Source organism: Pseudonaja textilis, chromosome 2, assembly GCF_049901715.1.
Source record: "Pseudonaja textilis isolate UNSWEBS1 chromosome 2, rPseTex1.2, whole genome shotgun sequence".
Lineage (NCBI taxonomy): Eukaryota > Metazoa > Chordata > Lepidosauria > Squamata > Elapidae > Pseudonaja > Pseudonaja textilis.
In genome coordinates this window covers 72,496,910-72,513,595 of record NC_141991.1, presented here as the reverse complement: position 1 = coordinate 72,513,595, position 16,686 = coordinate 72,496,910, and the positions used below count along the sequence as shown (strand labels likewise).

General features: G+C 39.7%; 1 protein-coding gene across 1 annotated transcript in view; it reads left to right on the top strand.

Moving 5' to 3' along the window:
* Positions 1-797: 797 nt before the first annotated feature.
* Positions 798-16,686, top strand: part of SYNPO (synaptopodin) — a 79,873-nt gene continuing 63,984 nt past the window's right edge. The window contains exon 1 of the mRNA XM_026696610.2: positions 798-935. The gene's annotated coding sequence lies outside the window, so the exon portion shown is untranslated. The remainder of the gene's footprint in view (positions 936-16,686) is intronic.

Below are 16,686 nucleotides of genomic sequence, written 5' to 3'. Positions count from 1 at the left end.
AGTATGAAAAGGCCCTTAAGAATCTGTTGCTTAAAAAAATAGAGCTGTTTAGGAATTGAATATGGTGGACATTGTTAGACTCTTACAAATAGTTTCTTTGGCCAGAGCAGGAGTAAAGGGTAGGCTTTGAAGGGGTTCGGGATTGAAGGCAAATATTTATATATTTAAATTATTGCCAGATGTTTCCATTTCTTATCTTTGCCACTGCATCATGTCTGTTTGAGTCCGGGTTTTGACACACACCCCTCCCACAGCTCTGGAGATATGTACAGCTGATTGGAACACCATCAGTTCCATGGACTTAGTGAGGCGGGGAGTGGAAAATAGGACCCCCTTCTTAGAACCAGAAATCTATAGTGAGAACCAGCCCTTGTTGGAAAGCATCTGGAACTGAGATTCTGGGCCAAATGAGCAATAAGGAAACTTGTTAACATGGATCATCCTCCAAAGCTTGTTATAAAACTGAACACATGCAGCCCTGGAATTCAAAAGAAGAAATGTTTCTGTTAGCGTTCAAAGCATCTCAGGGCTGGCCAGTTTTCTCTTCTCTGTTTGGCTTTGCCAGAGATCCTAACCCTTCCCAGAGTGTGTTTTCAGAAAGCTAAGCATGGGTTTCATGTACACTTTTGAAGTAAGCCCTTTCAAAATATAAATGGCTAATGTCTTCAGTATGGGCGAAATATACCATATGCTGCAAAAGAAAAGGGCCTCTGTGCTGTTAAAGTTTCAGCTCGGCCCTTCTCCTCCCTCTCCTCTCCTCTCACCTCCCTCCCCCCCACTCTTCCTTCCTCTGCTCCAGCTCAAACAACTAGGAGGGAGCGAGAAAGAAGAAAGGAGACCCAGTTACTCTGAGATTCAGACAGAGGTGGATGAAGAAGAACGTTTCTGCTTGCAGGCATAGCAGCAGCCCAGGAAGCATCATTTTACCGCTGAAGGTAAGAGGGCAGAACAGAAACTAGAGGGCAAACTTTTCTTAGGATAGCAAGCTGGAACTTGACTGGGGGGAAAGTGAAGACGTTAAATGGCAGACAGATGTTTGGTGTGCTTCTCGAAGGTTACTGGAGGGAGACAGATGGAGAACGGTGTTTCTTTATCTCTTCAGCCTCATGCTATATTGGGCAAGGGTTAGAGATGCCTTCTTCACGGACAATGCTACATCAGTAGCGTGAAACAGGTTATTATTTTTTCCTTCACCTTTCTCACCTGGATTGACTCTCATTAGGTGAAGGCAATGGAATAAAATTGGGGAATATCCCATGGTTTGCTGGAATCACTCAGCACAGTTGTCTGGAATCTATTACTGGATGGAATGTCATGTAAGTGTGCGTGCGTGTGCATACTCATGCATGAAGTGTGTTTTATGTTTAAATAAGAAAAAAAAAAGAGAGGACAATCTTTAGTATGAAATGCAGGCCTGAATTCAGGTTCATGCCACTATGCACAAAATTCGTTCTACTACATTTAATACAAGATAAATGGTTGAAAGGCACTGATGTGGTCCACCGGGCTCACTAATTTTGCAAATAGTTATTACCATGATTAACCACTGGGTTGGGTTGTATTATAAATCATTCTATAAAAAGCAAAATTAAGTACTAGTGGATTAATTGAGGTATTTTCTATGAAAAAGAGAGGATGTGGATGTAGACTATGAACCCAACTTCACCATTCTCCTTAATTTCCTCTTCCTCCTTCTCCTCTTTTTCCAATCTCAAGATGGTTTAAAGAGTGCTTGGGAATGGCCTGGAAGCATCCCTTCCCCCTTTGGGACAGTTGAAGGTGCTGACATGTGTCATCCTGATAAAAGGCCTGTTCTGGTCACTGTTAAACCAACAGCTTCCTTTGACTTGTCTGACGTGTCAGCAAACTGCAGTAGCTGTTGGCAGAAAATAACTGAATAAAAAAAGATGGGGTGGAAAAATGAAATCTAGGAATGGGAATAGCCACAAAGAAAGATTAAATCTACCATGTCAGAAACTCTACAAAGCAGCATTCTCTGGAATTGTCTTTGTTGTTGTTTGGCTTTATTTTTTTCCATAACCATATTAATAAAAATACAAATGGTACAGATGATTCCAAAGAGAAATATTTCCAATTCTAAAATTATACTTCATCCACCCATGCATTAATTATTCATTCATTCATTCATTCCTAATACAAATTTTCCAGTGTTTTACTGCTGAACCATGAATTAATCCAACTAATTTAATTCCTTCCAGCTCTATGATAGACAAAATAAGTTTGCCTTTGAAGTGCTACCTTGAATGTGGTGTGCAATCATTGGTGGAGACAAATGCCTCCAGATCAAATAAATTAGTTCTATTGTTTGAATGATGTGAAAACCATCTAGTACTTTTGAACTGTTTTTCTTCTTTTCTGGTCTTCTCATTTTTCCTTAAAGGCCATCTCTCTTTCACTCAATTCAGTTTTGAACAGAACTTAACAGAGCTGGAATTACCTCTCATTTCCTCTCAAGAGATACACTGTATTTATTTAAACATGGTTAGTCCAGGCAGCCACCAAGAGCCAACATTGACTCAAAGGCACAAACCCCCACCTCCCATTCTATTTTAATATCTTATTTATTCAATGTATCTCTATCACATTTTATAAGAAAGAAATTAGCATATATAAAATTTAATTTTCTTTCTTCATTCCACTTTCTGTCCAATGAACCTCAGAATGGAATCCACATTTCTTCCTGCATGTGTCTATGTGATAGATCCCTTCAGCCTTGCATGTTCAGTTAAGCTGAGAGAAAATAATTGCGCAAAAGGCATCTAATACACTTTTGAGTGTAGATTTCTTAGTAGTATCTAAGCTTGGTTGTTTGCTTCCACACATTTCATTGCTCAACTAGGTAACATCTTCACTGCAAGTTATATATAATACCTTGATTTGACAGATTTTTTTTGGGGGGGGGGGGAGAGGAGAAGTCCTTCTTGATGGTTCCTTCATTAGACATTTGTTTTCCACCTGACTATTTGCCTGGTGTTGATCTCTGCTTATCTGATTATTAGCTGTTAGAGACTGGTATATCCTAGTATTTTTCTTTCCTTCCTAGTTTTTTTAATTTTTTTCTTTTGAATGGTATATAAATGTTGCTTATGTCTATGTGTCTGGTCAAGGAACCATAAGAAGGAAGCCACACCTCCACTAAAACCAGCAGGCAGCAAACTCCACATTCACTTGCAGTCATGACATTACCTACTTGGCCAACAAAACATCCTCAAGGAAACAACCAAGCCCAGAGAATACCTAGAACTCCACAGTTCAACCCTGAGTTACATGTATTTTATTCTATTGAAACTGTTGGTTAAATGCAGGGTTTGACTTGGGATCCTAGAACAAAGTCCAAAAATTTAACTGTAACTGCCTTGGTCTTTGTGAAGTAGATTAATTTGAGAGTGTTTCAAAGTCATGTACATAAACTAATATCTAAACAAATATCTCAAATTTCTCTTAAGACCATAGTATGCCAAACCCAGTCTAAATTTCTGGCTGACTGTGTGAGCAACCATAATAGAAATCTCCAAGACATGGGTAACAATGACAAAGGTAATTTTACCCAAACTGGAATAATATAGATATACCATCCATGGACGAGCAAATATGGCTTGTGCTGTAGATACTAATTGGGTGCTGAAAGCCAAGAATGGTTTTAGAAATGCTGGGAAATTCTTTGAGAGCAATTGTATTTTAATCGAGGACAGATGAGACACCACCTCGATATTTTGACAAATGAAACAACAACCACAGCCATGTCTGGATTGAAATTCAATTAATTTGTTCTTACCCAGCCTATACCAGTTCCAAGCATCTGTCCAGCACATCCAGTAGCATTTCAGGATTAACTGAAAACAAGAAATTAGAATTTATGAAATTTCACCAAAATTCCAGCTCCCTCTAGTGAAAAGTGACACAGAAAGAATAATGAGTCCTGTAGTACTGTGTAACAAAAGTACTACACACACTCACACAATTCTAGAACTTGTCTTTTAAAAAAGAGCAATAACATGGTGTTTCCATCTTTAATGCAGGTTGATAAAATTTCAGAATACTATGTTAATGGATTTTTTAGATCTGGTACAATCAATAGGGTTGTGTATATTTAAGAAGAAATTTCATCCTTGCATAGTTGTCCATCAAAAGAACTAGTTTGTTCAATTCCATAGTCCATCCACCAGCAAGATTGATATGGGCAGCAATAACTTTGTTGATTTAGTGGCTCAGACATTGTACTCTACCCAATGCAAGAGTTGAATCACATGAGTACAATGAGGCCTTCACCAAAATCTTGCCTATCCATTCAGTGAACCTTTGTGGAGTGATATCCACTACCCATTTCAGAAATGTTCCTAGAGACTAAATGGCCTGGACAAATTACAATGAGCTTTTCCTGTTTTTCCCCAAAGTGAAGAACATGTTCAGGCATTTCCCAAGCTTTTTTTTCTGAAGGCATAAATATTTTCATATCAGTCATCACCAATGGCACAACCTCTGCATCTGTTTGTCAGAGAAAACAATGTGTAATTATTTTAAAACCAGCACACTTCTTTGAAATGTAATAGTACTGGATGAGATCTTTCTTTCAAGGCTTATGTTCCTTATGGACAGCCACAAAGGTCATGCTACTCTGTGGCCCCATTAATGCATTTCACACTATCCTATTTCCATTCTAAATACATATATGATTTCTAGAAAGAACCTAAGACTATAGCCAATCCATCAGAAGATAGCCATAAAGTTCCTTAAGCCATCCAGGTTTTGCATTATCTTCAGAATATATTTAATTGCTAAACTAAACTTGTATGTTTAGACTTGTTCACAATGACCAGCAAAAACAGGTAAGCAAATTTCATTGTCTCTTCATTTGGCCTTCCACAATCTGGTGTTCGGCAGATGAATTGGATTTAATTTCTCTCAATTAATTAATTTACCTCTTCATTTTGGCAATACTTAAAGTGTTTCCATTGTTACAGTGGTGTTGTTAAAGTTTAAGTTTATGTGTTTATGTATCCTGTTTCTTAAACACTAAACATATTTTTATCATAATAGCATTAAAGCCCATTTCAAATTGATTTCTACCAGATTTCCAACTTTCTCATCTTGGAATTAGTTGCACGTCCAGAGAAGAAGCAGATCTGGTAGTTTGTGTGGAGCATGATAACAAGAGTCCAATGCCTCTAGAATGCACCAAATTTTGGAAGGCTGATATAGTTTGCAATAGCAGGTTGGGTGATTAATGTTTTGATTTTAAAAAATGTTATGGCCTGCAAATCTCCATGTCATGACTTCTCTGGTGGATGGGGATTTTTCTCCCACTCTCTGGCTAACCCACCCATTGGTAAAAAGCCAATCAAGGGTTGGGCTCAGCTAGCTTGTCCGTTCTGGAAGTGGGTGTGAGGACCACATGTTTGGCAAGGTGCTGGAGGTTGTAAGTGGAATTGAATAAATCTAGCTATCTTACTCTCTTACCCACGGTTTCCTTTGTGTTGTGTTCCAGAGACCTTTCCTTTCCAGTGCATTTTCTGATTTTATAAGAAATTACAGTAACGCTAAACGTATGTTAAAAAGTGAAAAGAAATGGGGTAGACAAGTAGAAAGGGGACTCGAATGTTCGGAAAGTTTGGAAAGACACCTGGAGCGAGGCAATAAGAGTGTGTGTAGGAGAAGAAAAGTAATATTTCATTTTAAAATAATCTCTGCTGTTCTGTTCCCTCTTTCTCCAAGTTTTAAAAGCAACACTGAATACTTCCTCAGATCACATTACTGGATAAGCATGCAAGCTTAATGAAATCCAGGGCATTTAGGGCTAATGCAACACAAGCCAGACACCATCACAGTCCCCTCAACTTCCTTTCATGGTGCACCCTTTGCCCCATCCCCCTGCAGCTGTTGCCGGCACCCCTGTTCTTCTCTGTTGCTGAGCTGGGGCTATGCAAAAGCAATAAACAAATTGGAGACAGTGTGATTGGAAAGAGAGTAGATTTTGGAATGACATCTGGAGCTTTCTATTTTTTAAAAAAAACAGTAACCATAGAGCATGAATCCATGCCCAGTGTGTATGCGTGTGTATATATGTGCATATACTTAATTATTTATGAGACTCCAAGAAACATAACAACTAACAAGAGGGAGGTAAACTAAAGTAATATCAGTTCAACAGTTATATACCTACTTTCCGTGACTTCAATTTAAGTGGTTTACATAGGCCGCATTCATGGTTTTATTTTTGGTCCTTTCCACTAACAATAAATAAAACTGAATAAATATCCACTTGTAGAGAAAATCTATTGGAAATATCTTTATGTTTAAATAAAATCTTTTGAGCAGCTATCTATTTTAGGTTATTCAGAAAGCTTATAGTTCAACTCCAGAGGGTTCCATTCACAATGCCACCATATTGGTTTGGGACAGATAAACTTATTCCTTTATACACGATACAAAGCTCCATATGGCAGAGACACTCAGCTGAAGTTTAAATAATGGGTGACTAGGAAGAATTAGGGTGAAACAGACAATACCTTATTCAATCTATCTTGCCCACAAGAATTCCAGTTTCTTTGTGATTGGGAAACACTGAAGTGTTTTAGCTGGGATAATAGGATCAGATGTAGAACTGTCCATGTAGTCTTTCTTGAATAAACCACAAACTATGTAGAGGAAGTAGAAGATTCAATCAAAAATATAATTGACTCAGTCTTAGTTCTGGATCTGATTAAGATAACTAGAATCATTTTCATCTTTTTAACTTCTTAGGCCAGTAGTTTAGTGGGAACAATATAACTTGGGCACATATGAGCTAACTATTAACCACAATACTATTACTACAAGTACATAAACTTGGTAGAAATAGCTTATTCATTTTTCCATTTTTTTTGGAATGAGTTTCTTTCCTCTCATAGTTTTTACAAGGAAAAAAAAAGCAGAGTGGGTTTCTCCAAATCAAGGGATTGTGTCTTTTTTCCCAGAGAGGGGGGGAAATGGTTTGCAGTACAAGCTACAGCTCCTTGAAGACTTCTCCTCGTCTGAAAGGGTTAGGATTAAAATTTGGCAAATAAAAAGATAACCAGGATGCCTTTAAGACTAACCCATATGTGAATTTACTCTTGCTACTTCACTCTTTAGCCTGAGAAATGTTGTTCCCAAGAAATCCAAGAAGAAACCAGCATGGCTGCACAAAGATCTCTCTGGCAAATTGAAAGAAAAAAAGGACAAGTACAAAAAATGGAAAGAAGGACATACAACTAAGTCAGAATATCAGCAGATAGCCAGAATCTGCAAAGACGAAGCCAGGATAGCAAAGGCTCAGAACGAACAAAGACTTGCAACAAAAGTTAAAGATAATTAAAAAAAAGTTTCTTCCAACATATAAATAACAAGAAAAAAATCAAGGAAACAGTCGGTCCACTAAAGAGAGAAGATGGCAAGGAAGTAACAGGCAACAGAGAGAAAGCAGAACTGCTAAACTCATTATTTGCATCTATCTTCACGCAAAAAGAAACTATAGCTCAACCCACCAAAAACATAACTGTAAAAGACATACCAGAAATAAAAGTTAAAATAAGCAAAAAAAATAGTAAGAGAACACCTGTCTGATCTTGATAAAAACAAATCACCGGGGCCTGATGGATTACATCCCAGAGTTTTAAAGGAGCTGGCAGAGGTCATCTCAGAACCACTGCACCATATCATTCAAAAATCCTGGAGCACCGGGGAACTATTAGAGGACTGGAAAAGAGCTGATGTGGTTCCTATCTTCAAAAAAGGAAAAATAAAACAGACCCAGGAAACTATAGACCAATCAGCCTAACATCAATACCTGGGAAGATACTGGAAAAGATAATAAAATAACAGATCTGCCAACATCTAGAAACAAGTAAAGTAATAACTAGCAGTCAGCACGGGTTTGTTAAAAACAAATCATGCCAAACCAATCTTATTTTATTCTTCAACACAGTGACTAAATTAGTAGACCAGCAAAATACTGTGGACATAATATATTTAGATTTCAGCAAGGTATTCAACAAAGTAGACCACAACCTACTTCTTAGTAAGCTAGAAAAACATGGAATAGATAGCACCACCACTAGATGGACTCAAACTGGCTGGCAAACCATACTCAACAAGTAGTCCTTAATGGGTCTAAGTCTACATGGAGGGAAGTAAGCAGTGGGGTGCCACAAGGTTCCGTCTTCGGCCCAGTACTCTTCAATATCTTCATTAACGACTTATATGAAGGAATAGAAGGGGAACTTACCAAATTTGCAGATGATACTAAGCTGGCAGGAATAGCTAACACCCAAGAAGATAGGCTCAATATCCAGATGGATTTTGACAGACTAGAACACTGGGCCATATCTAACAAAATGAAATTCAATGTAGAAAAAAGTAAAGTCCTACACTTAGGCAAGAAAAACAAAAAGTACACATATAGGCTGGGTGAAACCAGGCTGGGTGAAACCAGGCTCAATAGCAGTAACTACAACCAGCTAAATATGAGCCAGCAGTGTGCAGCAGCAGCCAAAAAAGCTAATGCAATCCTAAATTGATTAACAGAGGGATACAATCAAGATCAAGGGAAGTACTAATACCACTCCATAAAGCCTTAGTAAGACCACACCCAGAGTACTGCATCCAGTTTTGTTCACCACATTATAAAAAAGATGTTGAGACTCTAGAAAAAGTACAGAGAAGAGCAACGAGGATGATTAGGGGACTGGAGGCTAAAACATACAATGAACAGTTGCAGGAACTGGGCTTGGCTAGTTTAGTAAAGAGAAGAACCAGGGGAGACATGATAGAGGTCTTCCAATATTTGAGGGGCTGCCACAGGAAGGAAGGGGTCAAGCTATTTTCTAAAGTGCCTATAGGGCAGACAAGGAAAAATGGATGGAAACTGAACAAGGAGAGATTTAACCTGGAAATAAGGAGAAACTTTCTGACAGTGAGAACAATCAACCAATGGAACAGCTTGCCCTTGGAAGTTGTGGGAGCGCCATCACTTGAGACTTTCAAGGAGAGATTGGACTGCCATTTGTCAGAAAGGGTCTCCAACCTTGACAACTTTAAGACTTGTGGACTTCAACTCCCAGAATTTCTCAATTAGCCATGCTAGCTGGGGATTTCTGGGAGCTGAAGTCTACAAGTCTTAAAGTTGCCAAGTTGAGAGACCTCTGCTTTATACTGTAGATTCCTTTCAAGCATAAAGATGGCCAAGTATGCTCCTTGAGAGACAATAGTGGAACATCAGGAGGGCTGTTAGAGGGCAGAGCTATATTTGGAACTTCTCTCCATTTTAAGAGCAACCCAGTTCAATTCTGACCAAATGACAAAGTACAATGGAAAGCGAGATGGGGGTCCTCCTGCCCCTGCCCATCAACAAGTAATACTTGGACAATAGGTACGCCTTAAATTCTTCCACACAAGGATTTTGCAATTGTTCGAAAGCTACTTTGGAACTTCCTGTTCCCATGATGTCAGCAGCTGGGCTGATTATGGCCAGCAATGTACAGTAGTTCAACCACCATCTAGCTGGGTGCTGGTGGCGAATTTCAATATTGAGCTCTATTTTCCTATCACAGAAAATTTGTATCTCGTCTCCCAGTTTTTGATCTTCAGGACTTGCAAGGCTGATGATCACAGCCCTCTGAACAAAACTTCTCCAATGCTTGAAAAGCAGGTCTCTACTCTGTTTTCTTCCCTCTTTGGTGCTGAGATGGCATGAGGGTTTTTTTTATTGCTAGAGGTTCTGCAGCACCTTGGAGCAAGCACTAATTTTCTTACATTGTTCACAGCATTACAAGTTTATAAGAATGAGGAAATCATGGATTACCTTCAGCTCCTGACTTGAAGACCCCTCTGCAGAGACGTTGGTGCCATTACATTGGCACCCCACCGAGCTGAGGCAATTTTCTCTCAACTTAGCAGCACAACTGAAGTAGAAGAGCTTCTAAGTTTGCCATTTGCAGGAGTTGAAGTTCAGCCAGGTATGAACCAGGCCAGTTTCCAGGACAAGAAATCCAATCTCCTTGGGTCTCTCCCTCTAGGTTTCTCTAGAGGCCATATATTTTTGCCAAACTTCAGGATGTTTTTTTCCCCCAAAATCTTTTTGGCCACAAAACCAAAATAGTGGCAAGGCAAGGGTAGGGTTGGAGAGGCAGCACTCTGATATGAGACTCCCTTATTTAGTCAGCTGGAATAGAATAGAATTCTTTATTGGTCAAGTATGATTAGACACACAAGGAATTTGTCTTGGTGCTTATACTTTCACTCAGTGTACATAAAAGAAAAGATACCTTCATCAAGAGTCAAGAATCATAAGGTACAACACTTAATAATAGTCATAGGGTACAATAAGCAATCAAATCATACTAGGACCATTACTAGGAAACGGTCAATAAATGAATGAGGGCTGATTGCCTCTGGTTGACCTCAATTCTCTTCAAGGGTTGCAGAGAGGACAATTTTAAGTCCTTTCATCAAAGGACAACTTAGGAAAATAATAATAATATAGCAATTTATCAGATTTTTAAGGCTGCCAAATCAGAAGGACTGAAGGAACCAGATTTTTGGGAACTGACAACAATAGTAATTTGAAGGTGTACTGTATAGTGTTTCTATTGTAATTATTCCTGAACTTATATTTATACCTATAAATTGGCATAGCCATATACACATACTTGTGTCTCTGTATATCTATCTACACCCTCTTTCATTCTCATTTTCAGTGATGCGTTTTCTCTTTTTCCAATGAAGTGTGTTAATCCCATCAAATCTTAGGACAGAAGCTACCAAGCAGTTCCTGAAAGTTCTTGAGGAAATGGATAGATCAGTTTTCTGGATGCTGCTGACACTTTTACTACCTCTACCCAAGAGTTCTCATTGTAGAAACTTTCTATACTTTATTTCTTTTAAAGCGAAATCTAATGTAAGGGAGATTGTACCAGAAAGTCAGGAATTTTTTTAGTAAGGCTCAATTGCTGTTGTGCTACACCAGATGGAAAACATCAGGCGCAAGGAAATCTGTCAGCTCTGGCTGCCCTCCAGATCTCCTTCAAAGCTACACCTGAAAAGGCATTTCAGAGATCAGTTCTTGTATCACTTCACATTGGCCGCATGTCACTCACATGATGGCTGAAATGACTCTGCCTTTTGAAGTGACATCGGGCACGTACAAAGATAGTCAAATATCACCCATTTCATTTCCACTTAACTTCTAATTTTCTTAAGTCTTCATTTAACAACAATCAAATCTTTGGCTGGGGGAGATTTTCCTGTGGGTATTCTTAGATATGGGTACAATTCAGAGGCGGTATTCAGCAGGTTCTGACCAGTTCTGGAGAACCGGCAGCAGAAATTTTGAGTAGTTCGGAGAACCGGCAAATACCACCTCTGACTGGAGATTTTACAGTACCCTTCCCCTGCCACGCCTGCCATGCCACACCCACAGAACTGGTAGTCAAAAAAAATTGAATCCCACTACTGGTACAATTCAGTGGTAGGATTCAAAAAAATTTACTACTGGTTCTGTGGGCGTGACTTGGTGGGCATGGTGTGGCTTGGTGGGTATAGCTTGGTGGGAGTGGGGAAGGATACTGTAAAATCCTCATTCCCTCCCCACTTCTGGGGGAAGGTTACTGCAAAATCCCATTCACCCTCCATCCCACTAACCCACTTTCCAGCTCTGTTCTCCTGTGCAGGGCAACAAAAGAAGACCCAACCGATCAGCTGGGACTCGGAAGGCAGAGAATAGATGGGGACGGTGCCAGTCAGAGGTGGTATTTGCCAGTTCTCCGAACTACTCAATTTTTCCACTACTGGTTCTCCAGAACTGGTCAGAACCTGCTGAATACCACCTCTGGTACAGTTCCATGCAGGGAATAAACTAAGCCCTTGTGTCATTAAACCAATAACATAACACAAGGCCTCCCATCTTGCTAGCCCTTCTTTTACAAGTAAGAATCAATCCACTGGTTCTGTGGGCGTGACTTGGTGGGCATGGTGTGGCTTGGTGGGTATAGCTTGGTGGGAGTGGGGAAGGATACTGTAAAATCCTCATTCCCTCCCCACTTCTGGGGGAAGGTTACTGCAAAATCCCATTCACCCTCCATCCCACTAACCCACTTTCCAGCTCTGTTCTCCTGTGCAGGGCAACAAAGAAGACCCAACCGATCAGCTGGGACTCGGAAGGCAGAGAATAGATGGGGACGGTGCCAGTCAGAGGTGGTATTTGCCAGTTCTCCGAACTACTCAATTTTTCCACTACTGGTTCTCCAGAACTGGTCAGAACCTGCTGAATACCACCTCTGGTACAGTTCCATGCAGGGAATAAACTAAGCCCTGTGTCATTAAACCAATAACATAACACAAGGCCTCCCATCTTGCTAGCCCTTCTTTTACAAGTAAGAATCAATCCACTGGTTCTGTGGGCGTGACTTGGTGGGCATGGTGTGGCTTGGTGGGTATAGCTTGGTGGGAGTGGGGAAGGATACTGTAAAATCCTCATTCCCTCCCCACTTCTGGGGGAAGGTTACTGCAAAATCCCATTCACCCTCCATCCCACTAACCCACTTTCCAGCTCTGTTCTCCTGTGCAGGGCAACAAAAGAAGACCCAACCGATCAGCTGGGACTCGGAAGGCAGAGAATAGATGGGGACGGTGCCAGTCAGAGGTGGTATTTGCCAGTTCTCCGAACTACTCAATTTTTCCACTACTGGTTCTCCAGAACTGGTCAGAACCTGCTGAATACCACCTCTGGTACAGTTCCATGCAGGGAATAAACTAAGCCCTTGTGTCATTAAACCAATAACATAACACAAGGCCTCCCATCTTGCTAGCCCTTCTTTTACAAGTAAGAATCAATCCACTTCTACAGATGTGATGACATGACAGGGATTATTTTGGGGTATGAGTTAGAAGCCCAAGATAATGAGAAGCCATAATTAGCTATCTTCCTCGCCATTTTAAATTTTGGTCAGTGCTCAATGTAGGAGAAGAGCAATGTAGACCATGCATTTCTGGTATTTTTTCCAATATTTTAAATAATATTTTTCATGATTTGGGACTACACCCACACTTGTTATGGATAATATTCAGCAAACTATCTCCCATCTAAGCAATTTTATAAGCCTTGACTGGTGGATAATTAGTGAAAATAACTTTAATATTATTTTAATATTATGCTGACTTTATTGGAGGATGCAATAAGTTCAGTAAACGTTTCTTTTTCTTTTGTATCTTTCATTGTCTTGTCTTTCATTGTCTCTAATGCTGACACATTACAGTCCTATTAATAATTGGAGCAGCATTTGCCTGTAGAAAATATTCTGACACATTTTTCAAGAATGTGACTTATCATTAGAAAATCCTGGCACCCACAATCCACCCATTCTCTAGAAATCTGTATTCACTTGGTTGAGTCACTTGGCTGAGATGGGCAGCTATAGTAATCAAATAAATAAAAATAATGCTTAGCATAATGTCTCCCTTAAGTTATCACTCAGAATTAAGGTGGAGCATTTCAATCATAGAGTTGGAAGGCAGCTTAGAGATCTTCTAGCTGAATTCGGAGCTGCCCAGAGCAGGAACCCTTGGGCTATTCCAGGCACATGGTTGCCCAACCTTGGCTTGAAAACCTCTCATCTACACAACTCCAGGAAACAAGCTGTTCTACTGCTTAATAGCTTCAAAGGTCAGGCCACTCCTCCTTATTTCAAGTTTGGATGGCTTCCACTCACCAGTTCTTGCCCTATCTTCGGAAGTTATGGAAAATAAATCTACACCCTCTTCCCTGTGACAAGCTTAGAGGAAGCATTGCTGTTTCTCCCACTTCCATTACTTCTGTACATGACACCTTTTTAATTAATTGTCCTTCATCATACCATATAGGTTGGGATTGTCTTCCGCCTGGAAGAATTCTTGCTGCAGACAACAATATCATGTTCACTATTTTTAAAATGTATTTACTTTATGGTTTTATGTTTAAAAGGTAGATCTGAGATACAGTTCAGACTTCAGCATTTGTTCTCTGTATTTCCTGTATTTTGACTATACGGGGAGAAGGCAAAATTAGCCCATCTGTTCCTATTGCGAACGGTGTCTTCCTACACTCCTACATCTTTGGTTAGATCATTTGCAGCTTTAACAAGCGTAAATGCCCTACTCCTTCTTCCAGACATTTTGAAGAGAGACGTGGAATTAAGGAGGGGAAGAAAGTTGTTCCTGGCGTACTGTGAAATCTCCTTGTACATTTAATACTTTCCTCCAGGAGCTGCTCCCTAACCATTGCCTCTTAGATTCTTCTACATCAATAGCTATAATAGAAAGTTGCTTTTTAATGCCATTTTTTTTCACAAGGTTTAGCTGCAGAGCACAGAAAGCACTAGTAGTACCTTAAGCTAAAACCCATTTTGGGATTACAGCCTGTCCTTTATGGGTTTAAATATTTACGGGTGAACAATCTACTAGAGCACTCACTTTCTCCATCAGAGGGAGATATCTAGATAAGAAACTTTTCAACTGCTCTTTTGCTCTCCATTTGGTGCCTGCCAAGGAATGAATGTGTAGGAAGTGAGAAGTTATCTTCCATATTCCTTTTGGAAGAGGATCTATTCATACTTTGCCCGAATATAATGCAACATCAATATGCAGTATCTCGGGAGATTAAAGAAGGATGTATGTATTAAATGTTTTATAGGTGGCATCTCTCACCCTTGAGAATAGCGAAAATGTTTCCTAACATGAATCCGAATTGCTGGAAATGTAAAAAGAAACAGGGAACATTTTTTCATATGTGGTGGTCCTGCACTGAAGTCCAAAGATACTGGCATAGAATAAAAAAGTGGTTAGAGGAAACAACGGCAGAGCAAATTGAATTAAAACCAGAATTCTTCCTATTGGGGATATTTAATAGACAAATTCCTAAAAATGTCAAATATATAATACTGCATATTCTTACTGCAGCCAGAATAACCTTTGCACAGTGTTGGAAACAAGCAGATATTCCAACAGAGGAGATGGTTATACAGAAGATAACAGCCTGTACAGAGGTGGACAAATTAACCTTATCACTTAAGGAAAAAGAAACATCCGAATATTATAGAAGCTGGGAATGCTGGTATGACTGGATAGAACAAAAATAGAACATATATTAGTAAATAATGTAAAATGTAAATCATAATTATATATTCGCAATAAGATATATTTGTAAATGTATCACCAATATTGACAACAAACAAGGAACCATAGATTGTGGATAGAGGAATTGTTAGTTTTTAAATCATTTTCTTTTTTTCTATTTCTTTTCTTTCTTCTTCTGTGTGTTGTGTTTGTTTGATATTTTGGTTTTGTAATCAACAAAGTTTCTTTAAAAAAAAAAAAAGAAGGACGTATGTAATTGCCCTGCAATTCTCTGAATTAAGAAAGTGCCCTTGCCTGAAGTCCTTGTTGCAGTTCTAATTTGTAATCTAGAATTAGACAGTTTGGTGCTTGTAGGCACCTCTGTAGTCCCAATGCTTGTTTTGGTTCCTTGCCTTACTCCTTTCTATGCATTTCTAAATGGGAAATTAGCAGAGCACAAAAAAAAAACCCACCCCAAATTCTAATAACGTTTTCATTTTCCAGAATTCTTCTGGCCTCCAGAGTAGGTGGATTTTGTTTAGTTTCCCCACCTCTCTCTCTCTCTCCTCTCTCTCTCTCTCTCTCTCTCTCTCACACACACACACACACACACACACACACACACACACACACCTCTGCCAAGGATAAGGACACCAGTAAGCTAGGGTAGTAAGAAGACTCTTAGGAGCACTAAGAGGCAAAAACACCATTTGCCTTCTACTAAATGGCTATATTAATCTACTCCATGGCAGCCAGCTTATAGACCACCATGACAAGCTCTCAAAGTTCCTTGGTATCCACTGGCCTACGAAATTGCCTATTTTGTGCCAAACTATTAGCAGAGAGCTGGGGACCCCATCGATGAGAGGTCATGCTTTAGACCAGGGTTGTCAAACTCATGGCCCATGGGCTGGATGCATCACGTGCTGGCCACACCCACGCCCGGTTTAGCAAAGGAGGAAAAAGTCATGACACATCACATGATGATGCTGTGACAATGCAAGTTTGACACCCCTGCTTTAGACCTTTGCGTATAGAATAGGAGAAATGCTATTGTAGAAGCCAAAGCAAATGCTCAATAAGTAGTTCAGAGGAATAGAGGACACCATTGACACAGCTGACATATGGTAGCCGCTTTAGGTGCTATGTATCACTCAGCAGCGCATGGGCATGATATGGACACTTGCACAGCAACACTTTTGACATCATTTTTCTGATTTGCAATATAGCCACCAGTGGTTGGATTCAATTTTTTTTACTACCGGTTCTGTGAGTGTGGCTTGGTGGGTGTGGCAGGGGAAGGATACCGTAAAATCTCCAGTCAGAGGTGGTATTTGGCGGTTCTCCGAACTATTCAAAATTTAATGGTTCTCCAGAACTGGTCAGAACCACCTCTGATGGTCACATAGGGCATGAGGTGGTTGAAAACCCTGCTTTTCATTAAGTGGAAAGAGGATTCCCAATTCAATCTTGGTGATCAAGCAAGCTCATGAGGCACAAATTGCCACTGGCATTGAGTTTATTCCATGGGTTTCTTTTTGGGGGAAATGAGAGATCAGCCAA